The sequence below is a fragment of the Vulpes lagopus genome, chromosome 21 (assembly GCF_018345385.1).
Source record: "Vulpes lagopus strain Blue_001 chromosome 21, ASM1834538v1, whole genome shotgun sequence".
Lineage (NCBI taxonomy): Eukaryota > Metazoa > Chordata > Mammalia > Carnivora > Canidae > Vulpes > Vulpes lagopus.
The window spans coordinates 19,659,340-19,675,743 of record NC_054844.1 but is presented as its reverse complement, the minus strand read 5'-3'; the positions used below and the strand labels follow the sequence as shown (position 1 = coordinate 19,675,743).

The window sequence follows — 16,404 nt, the reverse complement described above, 5'->3', positions numbered from 1 at the left end:
TGAGGCCCCTTCACATGTAAAGATGAAGCAAGAGAAACAAAAGCATCCTTTGAACACACATTCATTAAATGAAATATCTAGATTAAAATAACATGATTAATCCTTTACAATAGGGAAAACATAGCCAATCATTACATAGTATATATCAAACCATAACAATGTACATGTTAAATATTTCAGTTTTACATGTTAGTTATTTATTATTGGCTTTATTAAGCTGAAATTAAAAAATAAAATGCCACAGTTATCTGTGCGTCTTTATCTTGTTTCCTAGATTATAGATCTTCAGTAAAGAATGTACCTTGTTTACTCCCCCCAGCATTCAGCTGGGAGCCAGGCACATAATGAGCATTTCATAAATTCACATTAAATTGAATTGAACCAAAGCTAGAGGGAGACGGATGTTGAGAGAACGAGAGGGAAGGAGAGAAAATGGCGTCCATGATTACAGTGCCTACAGCCAAGCTGTAGCCCAGCAGGGCTACAGTGCATACACCGCCCAACCAACTCAAGGGTATGCACAGACCACCCAGGCATATGAGCAGCAGAGTGATGGAACCTATGGGCAGCCCAGTGATGTCAGCTATACCCAGGCTCAGACCACTGCGACCTATGGGCAGACCACCTATGCAACCTCTTATGGACAGCTTCCCGCTCGTTATACTACTCCAACTGCCCCCCAGGCATACAGTCAGCCTGTCCAGGGGTACGGCACTGGTGCTTATGATACCACCACTGCTACGGTCACTACCACCCAGGCGGCCTATGCAGCTCAGTCTGCATATGGCACTCAACCTGCTTACCCAACCTATGGGCAGCAGCCAGCAGCCACCGCACCTGCAAGGCCACAGGATGGTAACAAACCTGCTGAAACTAGTCAACCTCAATCTAGCACAGGGGGATACAACCAGCCCAGCCTAGGATATGGACAGAGTAACTACAGTTATCCCCGGGGACCTGGGAGCTACCCCATGCAGCCAGTCACAGCACCACCATCGTATCCTCCTACCAGCTATTCCTCTACACAGCCGACTAGTTATGATCAGAGCAGTTCCTCTCAGCAGAACACCTATGGGCAGCCGAGCAGCTATGGACAGCAGAGTAGCTATGGTCAACAAAGCAGCTATGGGCAGCAGCCGCCCACTAGTTATCCCCCCCAAACTGGATCCTACAGCCAGGCTCCAAGGCAATACAGCCAACAGAGCAGCAGCTATGGGCAGCAGAGTTCATTCCAACAGGACCATCCCAGTAGCATGGGTGTTTATGGGCAGGAGTCTGGAGGATTTTCTGGACCAGGAGAGAACCGGAGCATGAGTGGCCCTGATAACCGGGGCAGGGGAAGAGGGGGATTTGATCGTGGAGGCATAAGCAGAAGTGGGCGGGGAGGAGGACTCGGTGGAGTGGGCGCTGGAGAGCGAGGTGGCTTCAATAAGCCTGGTGGACCCATGGATGAAGGACCAGCTCTTAATCTAGGCCCACCTGTAGATCCAGATGAAGACTCTGACAACAGTGCAATTTATGTGCAAGGCTTGAATGACAATGTCTCTAGATGATCTGGCTGACTTCTTTAAGCAGTGTGGAGTTATTAAGATGAACAAGAGAACCGGACAACCCATGATCCATATCTACTTGGACAAGGAAACAGGAAAGCCCAAAGGTGATGCTACAGTATCCTATGAAGACCCACCAACTGCCAAGGCTGCTGTGGAGTGGTTTGATGGGAAAGATTTTCAAGGAAGCAAACTTAAGGTTTCTCTTGCTCGGAAGAAACCTCCGATGAACAGCATGCGGGGTGGTATGCCTCCCGGTGAGGGCAGAGGGATGCCACCGCCACTCCGTGGAGGTCCAGGGGGCCCAGGAGGTCCTGGGGGCCCCATGAGTCGCATGGAAGGCCGTGGAGGAGAGAGAGGTGGCTTTCCCCCAAGAGGACCCCGGGTTCCGGAGGAGGAAACGTCCAGCACCGGGCTGGGGACTGGCAGTGCCCCAATCCGAGGTGTGGAAACCAGAACTTCACCTGGCGAACTGAATGCAACCACTGTAAGGCCTCGAAGCCTGAAGGCTTCCTTCCACCACCCTTCCCGCCCCCAGGTGGTGACCGTGGCAGAGGCGGCCCTGGTGGCATGCGGGGAGGAAGAGGTGGCCTCATGGACCACGGTGGTCCCGGTGGGATGTTCAGAGGTGGCCGCGGTGGAGACAGAGGGGGCTTTCCTGGTGGCCGGGGCATGGACCGGAGGAAGACGAGGCGGTCCTGGTGGGCCCTGGACCTTTGATGGAACAGATGGGAGGAAGAAGAGGTGAGCGTGGAGGACCTGGAAAAATGGATAAAGGCGAGCACCATCAGGAGCGCAGAGACCCGCGCTGCTACACGCAGAGACCCGCAGAGCTGCATCGACTACCAGATTTATTTTTTAAACCAGAAAATGTTTTAAATTTATAATTCCATATTTATAATGTTGGCCACAACATTATGATTATTCCTTGTCTGTACTTTAGTATTTTTCACCATTTGTGAAGAAACATTAAAACAAGTTAAATGGTAAAAATAAATAAATAAATAAATAAATAAATAAATAAATTGAATTGAACCTTGCATATTTCTTTGGTACAGAAAATTCTCTAAACTTTCAGGCTAGCACTGTGCTAGTTCTTTAAAACTATCTTCTGAGAGACTTGAGAGACTTCCTTGACAAATAGCATTTTTCTCCCTCCAGAACTACATCTAGAACACTGTCAAGATCTGTACACAGGATCTAGAACTATACCCAGGCACTTCGAGTTTTGCCTTTGGTGTAGCTATGCCTGAGTTCTAGTGACTGTCCTTTGTGTTTCAAGAGTAGAATCTTGCTCAGGACAAGGAGTAGGTTCTCCCCTGACTCTACACCCAACAGTTAGAACAGTGTTGTACATATATTCAGAGCTGTACTCTGTCGGGAGTAGTAGCTCATTGAAACTTGATGGCATAAAGGAAATTGAAATACCATAGATAATTCCACATACTGAATAATTAGTAAAACAGTTTCCATGTGTTATGTGGAATATAGTGAGAAATACACTTAGGGAGACATGAAGGCTAAGACTCAGACATTCATTAACCTTCCCTGGGCCCCACTCTAGATTCAGGAGCTGGGAAAGGAGGAGAGGCTGGGTGCATATATTCATAAAGCACCTCATTGAAAGTCATGTGTGTGCATACTATATGAACATACGTGTCTAAATTTGGTTGGAAATATTCCCTAAGGAGTGGGGTATGTTTATCTTGGTAGAACTATAAACACGAGCCTATTTGTTAGACATATTGGCTACGATGTGTGTGTGTGTGTGTGTGTATGTGTGTGTGTGTGTGTGTGTATGTGTGTGTGTGTGTGTGTGTGTTTGTACACAAACCCTGAAGGAGTTCAACCAGCTATTAGGACCTAGCTGCCTTCCACCCCTGGCTCTGAATGGTGTATTTGTAGCAACCCTGATGCTTATTTTTCATTCCAACTCAAAGAAGTCTCAATGAGTTTTCTTTCTGCAAAATTTATGGCTAAGATGCTGGGATGCTGTGGAGCCCCTATATATTTGCTACTTGCAGAGAATGATAAAAGGCAACCACAAAGAAATCAGCTCCTACCTTTTATCCTCTAGCCTAATACACAGCTGCCCTTGAATGTATACCACCCTTGTAACCAACTGCTTCCCCTCTCCTAGAACCTCTTCCTGGAAGGTACTAAAAGCAGCCATTTTATTTACTTATTTGCTTTCATGTGGGACTCTCTATTTGAGCCACCCCTGACAAAAGAGAATTAAAAATTATACCAATTAAGTAATATAGAGTTGAGATTGTGAGAAACTAGTCATTTGTGAAACTAATTTCATAAAAAGCAATGACCTTTGGCAAAAGCAACAATTGTAAGAGGAGTTGAATATTCTGTTTTATTCTTTGTTTACTTCTTTAGAAAACCTGTAGCAAAACTCATGAAAGTAGGAGGCAGGATGACATGCATATTGTTCATATAATATATTTATTCATTGTTCATTATTTCAAAATAGAGTTCTTCCTACTGGGAAATAGACAATAAGCAAGAAAACAAACGTTCAAATAATTACAGAGCGTGAGAAACACTTGAATATAATAAAGAGGGCCTTATGATAAGAAATAACAGGGGAAAGAAGTTAAGATGGCAGAGTAGTAGGGGGACCCTGAGCTTGCCTCATCCCTTGAACATAGCTAGATCAACATCCAAATATTTTGAACATAGGCATACAATCTGAGGATTAAGAAAACAATCTACATAGTTAGAGGGAGAGAATGTAGCAGATATGAGGTTTGGAGCTGTGAAGTGGGGGAGAGGAAAGCCGAAGGGCCATGAAGGGGAGGGAATCCTTTTCATGGAGCAAAGTCAGGGAGAGGAAGAGAGTGGTGAGAGGGCAGCAGGTAGAAATCACACAATAAGTTGTGGTGAGGAGATCCCCTGGGTCACACTGGGAGAGATCGCTCTCCTTCCTGGAGAACATTTGGAAGAGTTTATTTTGCCTCTCCAAGGACAAAAAGCCAGCTGGAAGCCATTCAGTGGCACTCAACAGCAGGGACAGGGGTGTGTGCAGAAGGCAGATAACCTTGTAGCAGCTTTTTGATCTGAGCCACAATAGGCTTAAACCATGGTGTGCACCCAGGGTGGCTCTTTTTCTTGGATAGAACTAAGCAGAGAGCAGAGACATGGGCAAATTGCACACATAGTGGTCACTGCTTTTTGCTGTCTGCCACAATAGATCCAAGCCTCTACGCGACTGCTTTGCTGGATCGAGATGGAGCCAGGCATGCCACAAGCTTATATCAGGAAAATGGGTATGCATCCACATTTTGCTAGGGCCTTTAAAATTTGGAGTTTTGAATCCTAGCCACCAATTAGAGATAAAATACAGGAGATCTGTAGTGCTTGGTACATCAACATCTCAGGTACAGACAGGTTAAGGGCAGGGAATTGACAAAAGCCCAGGACACAGGAGATTATTCACTTTTCTGAGAGGGCCTCCTGAACAATGGTGACCAGGAGTTCCCCTCCTCTGGGATGAGATGGTAGGGAGATTCCATATTATACCTCCTCTACCACCCCTCAATCCTCCCACTACCAGCACAGTCAGACTCCAGAGAGAAACACGGGGCCTGCAGTGGAGGCTGGAGTTCCCTACATTAGACTTTACCCTCTGACCAGGCAGAAGCATCTTTACAAGGGCAAGTCAACTTCTGAGCCAGCACAGCAGCCAGCACAGAAGACCAACACAGCCCCAGCCATGTATCAAGCCTATTGTTTAAAGGGTACTCTAAAAGGTCAGCTTCAGGTGGACATAGGGTCAGGATTGCTTCTCTTTTTCTTTTTCTTCATTTTTAAATTTTTTATTTTTCTGTTTCTTTTTTATTATTTTATCTTTTATTTTATATAAATATTTTTTTCTTATTTTCTCTCTTATTTGTATGAGGCTTATAATTTTTTGTTCATTTGTTGGTTTGTTTCCTTTTATTATTTTGCAAGTCAACCTTCTTATTTTTTTTCTTTCTTCTTTCCTTACTCTCTTTTTCCTTCTTTCCTTCTTATTCTTTGGAATCATGCCTAAAGCTGTTTGTTTGTTTGTTTGTTTGTTTACATTTTTGTTCCTGTTCCTTTTCTCTTGTCTTAGATCAAAGCATACCTAGTTAAAGGCCCAAACACTCCCCACTACAAGCAAGGAGAAACTCTGTAGTGGAGGGACCAGTGGGAAAGAGCAACCAGAATGCAACAGCAGAGTGTACACAGCATATGCCAGAAACACTTTCTGAAGCTGTTGTTGTTGTTATTGTTGTTGTTGCTCTTGTTATTTTTTTGCTGTTTTTTTCTTTTTTCTTTCTTTTCTAGACAGAACAATAAGATGTAGAAATTCACCCCAAAAGAAAGAAAGGAGGTAGTACTCACAGTCAGGGATTTAATCAATACAGATATAAGTAAGATGTCTGAACTAGAATTCAAAGCAATGATTATAAAGATACTAGCTGAGCTTGAAAAAAGCATAGAAGATACTAGAGAATCCCTAACTGTAGAGATAAAAGAACTAAAATCTAGTCAGACCAAAATTAAAAATGCCAAGATCAAGTCCCAAGCGGAGGCCAAAAACAAGGGTGAAAGCAAAAGAGCAAAACAGTGATACAGAAGGTAAAATTATGGAAAATAATGAAGCTTAAAAGAAGAGGGAAAGAAAACTATTAGATCACAAAGGTAGACTTAGGGAATTCATAAACCAAAGACTGTAATAAGAAATGAAAAAAAGGCACTATGGTATAGTAATGGGGTCTATCCAACAAGAAGATCTGACAATTATAAATATTTATGCTCCCAACATGGAAGCATGCAAATATATAAAACAATTAATAACAAACATAAAGGAACTTAATAATAATAATAATAATACAATAATAGTAGGGTACTTTAACACCCCACTCACAGCAATAGACAGATCATCTAAGCAGAAAATCAACAAGAAACAAGGGTTTTGAATGACACACTGGACAAGATGGACTTCGCAGATACATTTAGAACATTTCATCCTAAAGCAGCAGAATACACATTATTTTCAAGTGCACATGGAACATTCTCCAGAATAGATCAAATACTGTGTCAATCTGTACGAAAAGATACACATATATGTGCATTTTTTTTATCACAATGCTAGGAAACTTGAAGTCAGCAAAGAAAAGATTTTGAAAGACCACAACCATATGGAGGATAAAGAATATCCTGCTAAAGAGTAAATGGGTGAACCTGGAAATTAAAGAAAAAAATTGTAAAATACATGGAACCAAATGAAAATGAAAACACAACAGTTCAAAATATTTGGGATACAGCAAAGGAAGTCCTATGAGGAAAGTGCATAGCAATATAGATCTTCCTCAAGAAGCAAGAGAAGTCTCAAATATATAACCTAATCTTACAACTAAAGGAGCTGGAAAAGGAATAGCAGTAAAGCCTAAAGCCAACAGAAGAGAAATAATAAAGATTAGAATAGAAAGCATGATATAGAAATTTTTTTTAAAATGCACTAGAACATATCAACAAAATTAGGAGATAATTTTTTGAAAGAATTAGCAATATTGATAAACTTCTACCCAGACTTAGCAAAAAGAAAAGAGAAAGGACCCAAATAAATAAAATCATGAAGGAAAGAGGAGAGATCACAACCAACATTGAAGAAATACAATTACAAGAGATTATGTGCAATTGTATGGCAACAAATTAGGCAATCTGGAGGAAATGAATAAATTCCTAGAAATGTACAAACTACCCAAACTAAAACAAGATTAAATAGAAAACCTGAATGGACCAATAACCAGAAAAGAACCTGAATCAGTATCAAAAATCTCCCAACAAATAAGAGTTCAGGGCCAGATGGCTTCCCAGGGAAATACTACCAAAAATTAAAGACAAACTAATACCCATTCTTCCAAAATGGTTCCAAAAAATAGAAATGGAAGGAAAAATTTCTTCTTTTAAAGATGTATTTACTTATTCATTCATGAAAGACACAGAGAAAGAGAGAGACAGAGACATAAGCAGAGAGAGACAGAGGTTCCATGCTGGGATCCCAGTGTGGGACTCGATCTTGGGACTCAAGGATCATCCCCTGGGCCAAAGGCAGATGTTCAACCACTGAGACACCCAGGCATCCCAAAATGGAAGGAGAAATTTCAAACTCATTCTATGAGGCTACCATTATCTTGATCCAGAAACCAGACAGAGACCCCACTAAAAAGAATTACAGACCAATATCCTTGATGAACATGGATACAAAAATTTTCACCAAGATACTAGCTAATAGGATTCAACAGTACATTAAATAATTATTCACCATGACCAAGTGGTATTTGCCTGCAGAGTTGATTCAAGATCCACAAAACAATCAACATGACACACCACATTAATGAAAGAAAGGATAAGAACTTTATCATGCTCTCAATAGATACAGAAAAAGCATTTGACAAACTACATTACCTTTTCTTGATTAAAAACCCTCCACCATGCAGAGATAGAGGGAGCATAGTACAACATCATGAAGCCACATATGAAAGACCCACAATGAATATCATTCTCTTTTTTAAAAAGATTTTATTTATTTATTCATGAGACACACACACACACACACACACACTGAGAGAGAGAGAGAGAGAGAGAGAGAAGCAGAGACACAGGCAGAGGGAGAAGCAGGCTCCATGCAGGGAGCCTGATGTGGGACTCGATCCTGGGTCTCCAGCATCATGTCCTGGGCTGAAATGGCACCAAACTGCTGAGCCACCCAGGCTTCCCTGAATATCATTCCCAATGGGGAAAAACAGAGCTTTTTCCCTAAGTCAGGAACACAACAGGGATGTCCTCTCTCACCACTATTGTTCAACATAGTACCTTGGCTACAACTTCTTTTTTAAAAAAAGATTTTATTTATTTATTCATAAGAAACACAGAGAGAAAGGCAGAGACATAGGCAGAGGGAGAAGAAGACTCCGTGCTGGGAGCCAGATGTGGGACTCGACCACAGACCTCCAGGATCACACCCTGAGCCAAAGACAGACACTCAACCACTAAGCCACCAAGGTGTCCCTGCAGCAACTTCTCATTATACATGTCTCCAGAGTCAAAGGAAACAAAAGCAAAAATGAACCCTTGAGACTTCAACAGGATAAAAACCTTTGCACAGCAAAGAAACAATCAACAAAACTAAAAGACAGCCTATAGAATGAAAGGAGATATTTGCAAATGTCTTATCAGATAAAGGGCTAGAATCCAAAATCTATAAAGAACTTATCAAACTCAAAACCCCCAAAACAAAAGATCCAGTTAATAGGCAGAAGACATGAACAGACATCTCTCCAAAGAAGACATCCAGATGGCTAACAGACATATGAAAAGATGTTCAATATCACTCGGCATCACAGAAATACAAGTCAAAACCACAATGGGATGTCACCTCACACAGGTCAGAATGTCTACAATTAAAAAGTCAAGAAACAACAGATATTGATGAAGGTGCAGAAAAAGAGGAACTCTTACATTGTTGATGGGAATGCAAACTGGTGCAGACACTCTAGAAAACAGTATAGATGTTCTTCAAAAATTTAAAAATAGGAAAGACTGGCAAGATGGCAGAAGAGCAGGGATCCTCAACTCATCTGGTCCCAAAAACTTACCTAGATATCTTTCAAAACAGCCCAAACACCTAGGAATTCGACATGAAAGGTAGAGAAGAGCTGAGATGCTACAGAGAGAAAAGTTTTTGTTTCTTTTTTTTTTTTTTATGATAGTCACGGAGGGAGAGAGAGAGAGAGAGAGAGAGAGAGAGAGAGAGAGAGAGAGACAGGCAGAGACACAGGCAGAGGGAGAAGCAGGCTCCATGCACCGGGAGCCCGACATGGGATTCCATCCCGAGTCTCCAGGATCGCGCCCTGGGCCAAAGGCAGGCGCCAAACCGCTGCGCCACCCAGGGATCCCAAAGTTTTTGTTTCTAACAAGGTAGGAAGGCAAAAAATAAAAAGAAAAAAGAAAAAAAGTGGGGGAAGTGAACTGTGACTAGCTGGGAAAAAGCCTCTGGGGCATGAAAGCCCAGCCCTGGACAAGAGGGAACTTTAAAAATCTGTACCTGAGCTTTCCCTGACAGAAAAGTGCTAGGAAGGGAAATCGGGCAGAATCGCAGGAGGGGCAGTGAAGCATCAAGACCCCTGGAGACACTTTAAGACTAGGTGCGCCTGGGACAAAGCTCACCAAAAACTGAGGTCCAGTCTCAGTAAAGGGCTGGAGCACCATAGCCCTCCAGGGCATATGGAAGAAGCCCACTGGTTATGCGAGCTGACTTCAGAAGTCCCTTTACCCTAGAGCCCCACAATGGAAAGACGCAGCTCTCATCAGTTCCCTTTAGAAGAGTCTGTTCCCAGGAGCGCAGACCCAGTAGCACAGGGTCCTGGATCTGAGGGCATGCAAAAGCAAAGCCAGCTATCCTTCATTCCCCCTGGGACAGGAGGAAGTGGGAAGGGCACAGGAAAATGAGAACTCTCCTGCCACTGGGCACCCAGCAAGTTGTGCAGATCAATGCACCTGCGCCTGCTCCCAGGAGCATTTGGAGCAGTGCAGACTGGGAGACTATGGTTAGTTACTTACAGTGAACTTGACGCCAGAGTTGGAAATCTGGCCGCCATCATTTTTTCTTCTCTTCGTGTCACCTTGCCCCTAGGAGAGTTGGGACCTCTGGGGGAACCAAGGCCTCACAGGATAAACAGCTCATACTGAGCCCAATATCTGGCAAGGGGTGGGGCATTTCCACCCATGTCCAGACACCTGAGAATCAGTGCAACAGACCTCTCCCTCAGAAGACCAGCTGGAAGAACAAGGGAAGAGCAAGTTTACTGACCAAGCAGCACTGGAAAGCTCCAGGACTGAGGGAAAATAGTATATGGAACTAGAGGTTCCTTTTTTTTCTCATTATGATTCGTTTTTTTTTTTTTTTTTTTTTTTTTTTTAATGATAGTCACAGAGAGAGAGAGAGAGGCAGAGACACAGGCAGAGGGAGAAGCGGGCTCCATGCACCAGGAGCCCGACGTGGGATTCGATCCCGGGTCTCCAGGATCGCGCCCTGGGCCAAAGGCAGGCGCCAAACCGCTGCGCCACCCAGGGATCCCCATGATTCGTTTTTATATCAAGTTAAAAATATTTTTTCTGTCTTCTCACCTTAACTACAATATTTTGCCAACTCTTCTTTTTTAAGCTTTTTCCTTTTTGACTTTCATATTTCTACAATTACATGTCTTAGACGTATTTTTCACTTCTGGATTCCCTTCAATGTATTCAATTTAATTTTGGTAGACATATGAGATATGGGTTTTTGTTTTGTTTTTGTTTTTTCTGTCTTGTTTTGTTTTACAATGATGGAAGTTAGTACCTTCTAACACACGACCAAAATACACCCAGAACCAAGTGGAACACTGTGCTCGTTCATTCTGTGAGACTATATTTTCTCTTCCATCCCATTTTGCTCCCATCTTTTATCTTGTTTATCTGTTTGTGGTTGATGTTGGGTCTTTATATAAGTATTGCTGGTTTATATAAATTTGGAATTGAGCATCTTCTAACATACAGAACAAAATACACTCAGAACCAAGAGGATCACCCTCTAGGTCCCCTCAGGGAAGCTACATTCTCTCTCCTCTACCAATTCCTCACCACCACCACCACCTCTTTTTTTTTTTCTTTTTCTTCTTCTTCTTGTTTTTGGTTTTTTATTTTTACTATTTTGTTCTAAAATTTGTTTTTCACTTTAGTGGTACTTTTATTTTGTTATTTTTCTTTTATTTTCTGGCCTCTGACATCTTTGGAATCATCTAGGATGTATTTTACTTAGGTTATGGTTGATATTTTTGACTCAGCTCACTCATACAGCCACTATGACCTGGACAAAATGATTAGAAGGAAGAATTCACCACAGAAGAAAGAACCAGAAGTAATACTCTCTGCCACAGAGTTATAGAATGTGAATTTAAATATGAGTCAGGGGAGATCCCTGGGTGGCTCAGTGGTTTGGCGCCTGCCTTCGGCCCAGGGAATAATACTGGAATCCCGGGATTGAGTACCACATCAGGTTCCCTGCACAGAGCCTGCTTCTCCCTCTGCCTGTGTCTCTGCCTCTCTCTTTCTCTCTCTCTCACAAATAAATAAATAAATATGATGTCAGAAATTCAGTTCAGAAGTACATTTATAAAGCTACTGGTGGCTCTAGAAAAAAGAGTAAAGGATTGTACAGACTTCATTACCACAGAATTGAGATCTAATCAGGCCGAAATTAAAAATAATTTAACTAAGATGCAATCCAAACTAGGTGCTCTGACTGCTAGGGTTAATGAGATGGAGGAGTGACATAGAAGGCAAGTTGATGAAAAGGAAGAAGGCTGAGGAAAAAAGAGAAAAACAATTATGAGCCCATGAGGAAAGGTTTAGGGAAACAAATGATAGCTTGAGAAAGAAGAATATATGTCTATTTGGGATTTCAGAAGAGACTGAGAGAGGATCACAAGGTATATTTGAACAAATCATAACTGAGAACTTCCATAATCTGGGGAAAGAAATAGGCATTCAGATCCAAGAGATAGAGAGGACACCCCCAAAAATCAATAAAAACTGTTGAAAACCTCAACATTTAATAGTGAAACTTGCAAAATTCAAAAATAAAGAGAAAATTCTTAAAGCAGCACTAGAAAAGACATTTTTAACTTATATGGGGAGAAATATCAGATTAATAGCACACCTCTCCACAGGAACCTGGCAAGCCAGAAAGGACTGGCATGATATATACAGGGTACTAAATGAGAAAAACATGCAGCCAAGAATACTTTATCCAGCAAGGCTGTCATTCAGAATTGAAGGAGAGATAAAGAGCTTCCAGAATAGAGAGAAACTGAAAGAATATGTGACCCCCAAATCTGCTCTGCAAGAAATATTAACAGGGACCCTGTAAAAGAAAGAGGGAGCCCAAAGAAACAATCCACAAAAACAGGGACTGAATAGGTAATACAATGACACTAAATCAATATCTTTCAATAGTAACTCGATAGTGAATGGGCTAAATGATCCCATCAAAAGACACAGGGTATTGGACTGGATAAAAAAGCAAGACCCATCTATATGCTGTCTACAAGAGACTCATTTTACACATAAGGACACCTACAGCCTGAAAATGAAGTGGTGGAGGACCATTCAAATGGTCCTCAAAAGAAAGCAGGGGTAGCAATCCTCATATCAGATAAATTAGAGTCTATCCCAAAGACTGTAGTAAGAGATGAAGAGGGACACTATATTATACATAAAGGGTCTATCCAACAAGAAGACCTATCAATCATGAATATTTATGCCCCTAAGGTGGGAGCTGCCAAGTATACCAATCAATTAATAACCAAAGTAAAGACATACTTAGATAATAATACACTAATAGTAGGAGACTTCAACATGGCACTCTCAGCAAATGACATATTTTCTAAGCACAATATCACCAAAGAAACAAGGGCTTTGAATGATACACTGGCCAAATAGATTTCACAGATATATACAGAACTTTCCATCCGAATGCAACTGAATACACATTCTTCTCAGGTGCACGTGGAACTTTTTCCAGAATAGACAACATACTGGATCACAAATAAGACCTCAATCGATACCAAAAGATTAGGATTGTACCCTGCATATTTTAACACTACAATTCTTTGAAACCAGAACACAATCACAAGAAGAAATTTGGAAAAAACTCAAACACCTGGAGGTTAAAGAGCATCCCACTGAAAGATGAATGCATCAACCAGGAAATTAGAGAAGAATTAAAAAGATTCATGGAAACTAATGAAAATGAAAATACAACTGTTCAAAATCTTTGGGATACAGAAAAAGTGATCCTAAAAGGGAAATACATCTCAATACAAGCCTCCCACCAAAAAATTGGAAAAAAAAAGCAAACGAGTATACAAGCTAACCTCGCACCTAAAGGAATTGGAGAAAGAACAGCAAATAAAGGCTAAACCAAGAAGGACAAGAGAGATAATAAATATTCGAGCAGAACTCAATAAAATAGAGACCAGAAGAACTGTAGGACAAATCAACAAAACCAGGAGTTGGTTCTTTGAAAGAATTAATAATATAGATAAACCCCTAGCCAGACATTAAAAAGAAAAAAGACCCAAATTAATAAGATCATGAAATATAAAAGATCACAACCAATACCAAGGAAATACAAATGATTTTAAAAACATATTATGAGCACCTATATGCCAAAAAAATAAGGCAATCTACAAGAAATGGATGCATTTCTGGAAACCCACAATTACCAAAACTGGAATAGAAGAAATAGAAACCTGAACAGGCCAAGAACCAGTGAGGAAATTGAAGTAGTCATCAAAAACTTCCCAAGACACAAAAGTCCAGGGCCAGATGGCTTCCCAGGGGAATTATATCAAACTTTTGATGAAAAAATAATACCTAGGGATTCCTGGGTGGCTCAGCGGTTTAGCACCTGCCTTCGGCCTAAGGCGTGATCCTGGAGTCCCAGGATCGAGTCCTACATCAGGCTCTCTGCATGGAGCCTGCCTCTGCCTGTGTCTCTGCCTCTCTCTCTCTCTCTCTCTGTGTCTCTCATGAAAAAATAAATAAAATATTTTAAAAAGAAATAATACCTATTCTACTAAAGTTGTTTTGAAGGATAGTAAGGGAGGTAATATTTCCAAACTGTTTTATGAGGCCAGCATTACCTTGAGCCCAAAACCAGACAAAGACCCTACCAAAAAGAAGAATTATAGACCAATATCCCTGATGAACATGCATGCAAAAATTCTCAACAAGATACTAGCCAATAGCATCCAACAGTACTTTAAGAGGATTATTCACCATGCCCAAGTGGGATTTATCCCCAGGATGCAAGGGTGGTTCAACACTCGTAAAACAATCAACATGATAGACCACATCAATAATAGAAAAAACAAGAACCATATGATTCTCTCAATAGATGAAGAGGAAGCAATTGACAAAATACAGCATCCATTCCTGATCGAAATTCTTCAGAGTGTAGGGATAGAGGGAATATTCCTCAGCATCTTAAAAGCCATGTATGAAAAGCCCACAGCAAATATCATTGTCAATGAGGAAACACTAGAGCCTTTCCTGTAAGATCAGGAAAATGACAGGGATGTCCACTCTCACTACGGTTATTCAAGATACTACTAAAAGTCCTAGTCTTAGCAATCAGACAACAAAAAGAAATAAAAAGGCATTCAAATTGGCAAAGAAGTTCAACTCCCCTTCCTTGCAGATGGCATGATACTGTACATAGAAAACCCAAAAGACTCCACCCCAAGATTGCTAGAACTCATACAGCAATTTGGCAATGTGGAAGGATACAAAATCAATGCCCTGAAATCAGTGGCATTTCTATACACTAACAATGAGACTGAAGAACGAGAAATTAAGGAATCAATCCCATATACAATTGCACGCAAAAGCATAAGATACCTAGGAATAAACCTAATCAAAAAGGTAAATTATCTATACCCTAAAAACTACAGAACATTTCTGAAAGAAATTGAAGGAAGACATAAAGAGATGGAAAAATATTCCATGTTCATGAATAGGAAGAATAAATATTGTGAAAATGTCTGTTACCCAGGGCAATTTACACATTCAATGCAATCCCTATCAAAATACCATGGACTTTCTTCACAGAATTATAACAAATAATCTTATGATTTGTATGAAATAAGACCCCAAATATCCAGAGGAATATTGATAAAGAAAACAAATTCCAGGGGCATCACAATGCCAGATTTCATTGTATTACAAAGTTGTGATCATCAAGACAGTATGATACTGGCATAAAAACAGACACACAGATCAATGGAACAGATCAGAGACCCCAGAAATGGTCATTCAACCCTATGATCAACCAATATTCGACAAAACAGGAAAAAAATATCCACTGGAAAAGGATAGTCTCTTCAATAAATGGTGCTGGGAAAATTGGATGGCCCAATGCGGAAGACTGAAATGAACCATTCTCTTACACCATACACAAAACTAAACTCAAAATGGTTCAGAGATCCAAATGTAAGACAAAAATCCATCAAAATCCTGGAGAAGAACACAGGCAACACCCTTTTTGAACTTGGCCATAGCAATTTCTTGCAAGATATATCTATGAAGGCAAAGGAAACAAAAGCAAAAAAAAGAACTATTGGAACTTAATCAGGATAAAAAGCTTCTGCACAGCAAAAGAAACAGTCAACAAAACTAAAAGACAATCTACAGAATGGGAGAAGAGATCTGCAAATACATATCAGATAAAGGGCTAGTATCCAAGATCTATAAAGAATTTACTAAACTCAACACCCAAGAAACAAAAAATCCAATCATGAAATAGGCAGAATACGTGAACAGAAATTTCACCAAAGAAGACATAGACATGGCCAACAAGCACATGAGAAAATGCTCCGCATCACGGGCCATCAGGGAAATACACCAACTCTGGGAAATGAACAAGGGGTAGTAGAAGTGGAGGAGGGCGGGGGGTTGGGGTGACTGGGTGACGGGCACCAAGGGGGTCACTTGATGGGATGAGCACTGGGTGTTAGGCTGTATGTTGGCAAATTGAACATATATATATATATATATGTATACACTAACATATACATATATATATATATATATGAGGGGGCAAGATGGAGGAAGACTAGGGTCCCCAAGTCACCTGTCCCCACCAAATTACCTAGATAACTTTCAAATAATCCTGAAAACCTAAAAATTGGGCTTGAGATTTAAAGAGAGAACAGCTGGAATGCTACAGTGAAAAGAGTTCGTGCTTCTATCAAGGTAGGAAGACGCGGAA

The 16,404-nt window shown here is 41.0% G+C and overlaps 1 pseudogene; it reads left to right on the top strand.

Moving 5' to 3' along the window:
- Positions 1-401: 401 nt before the first annotated feature.
- Positions 402-2,723, top strand: LOC121480140 (annotated as a pseudogene).
- Positions 2,724-16,404: the final 13,681 nt, after the last annotated feature.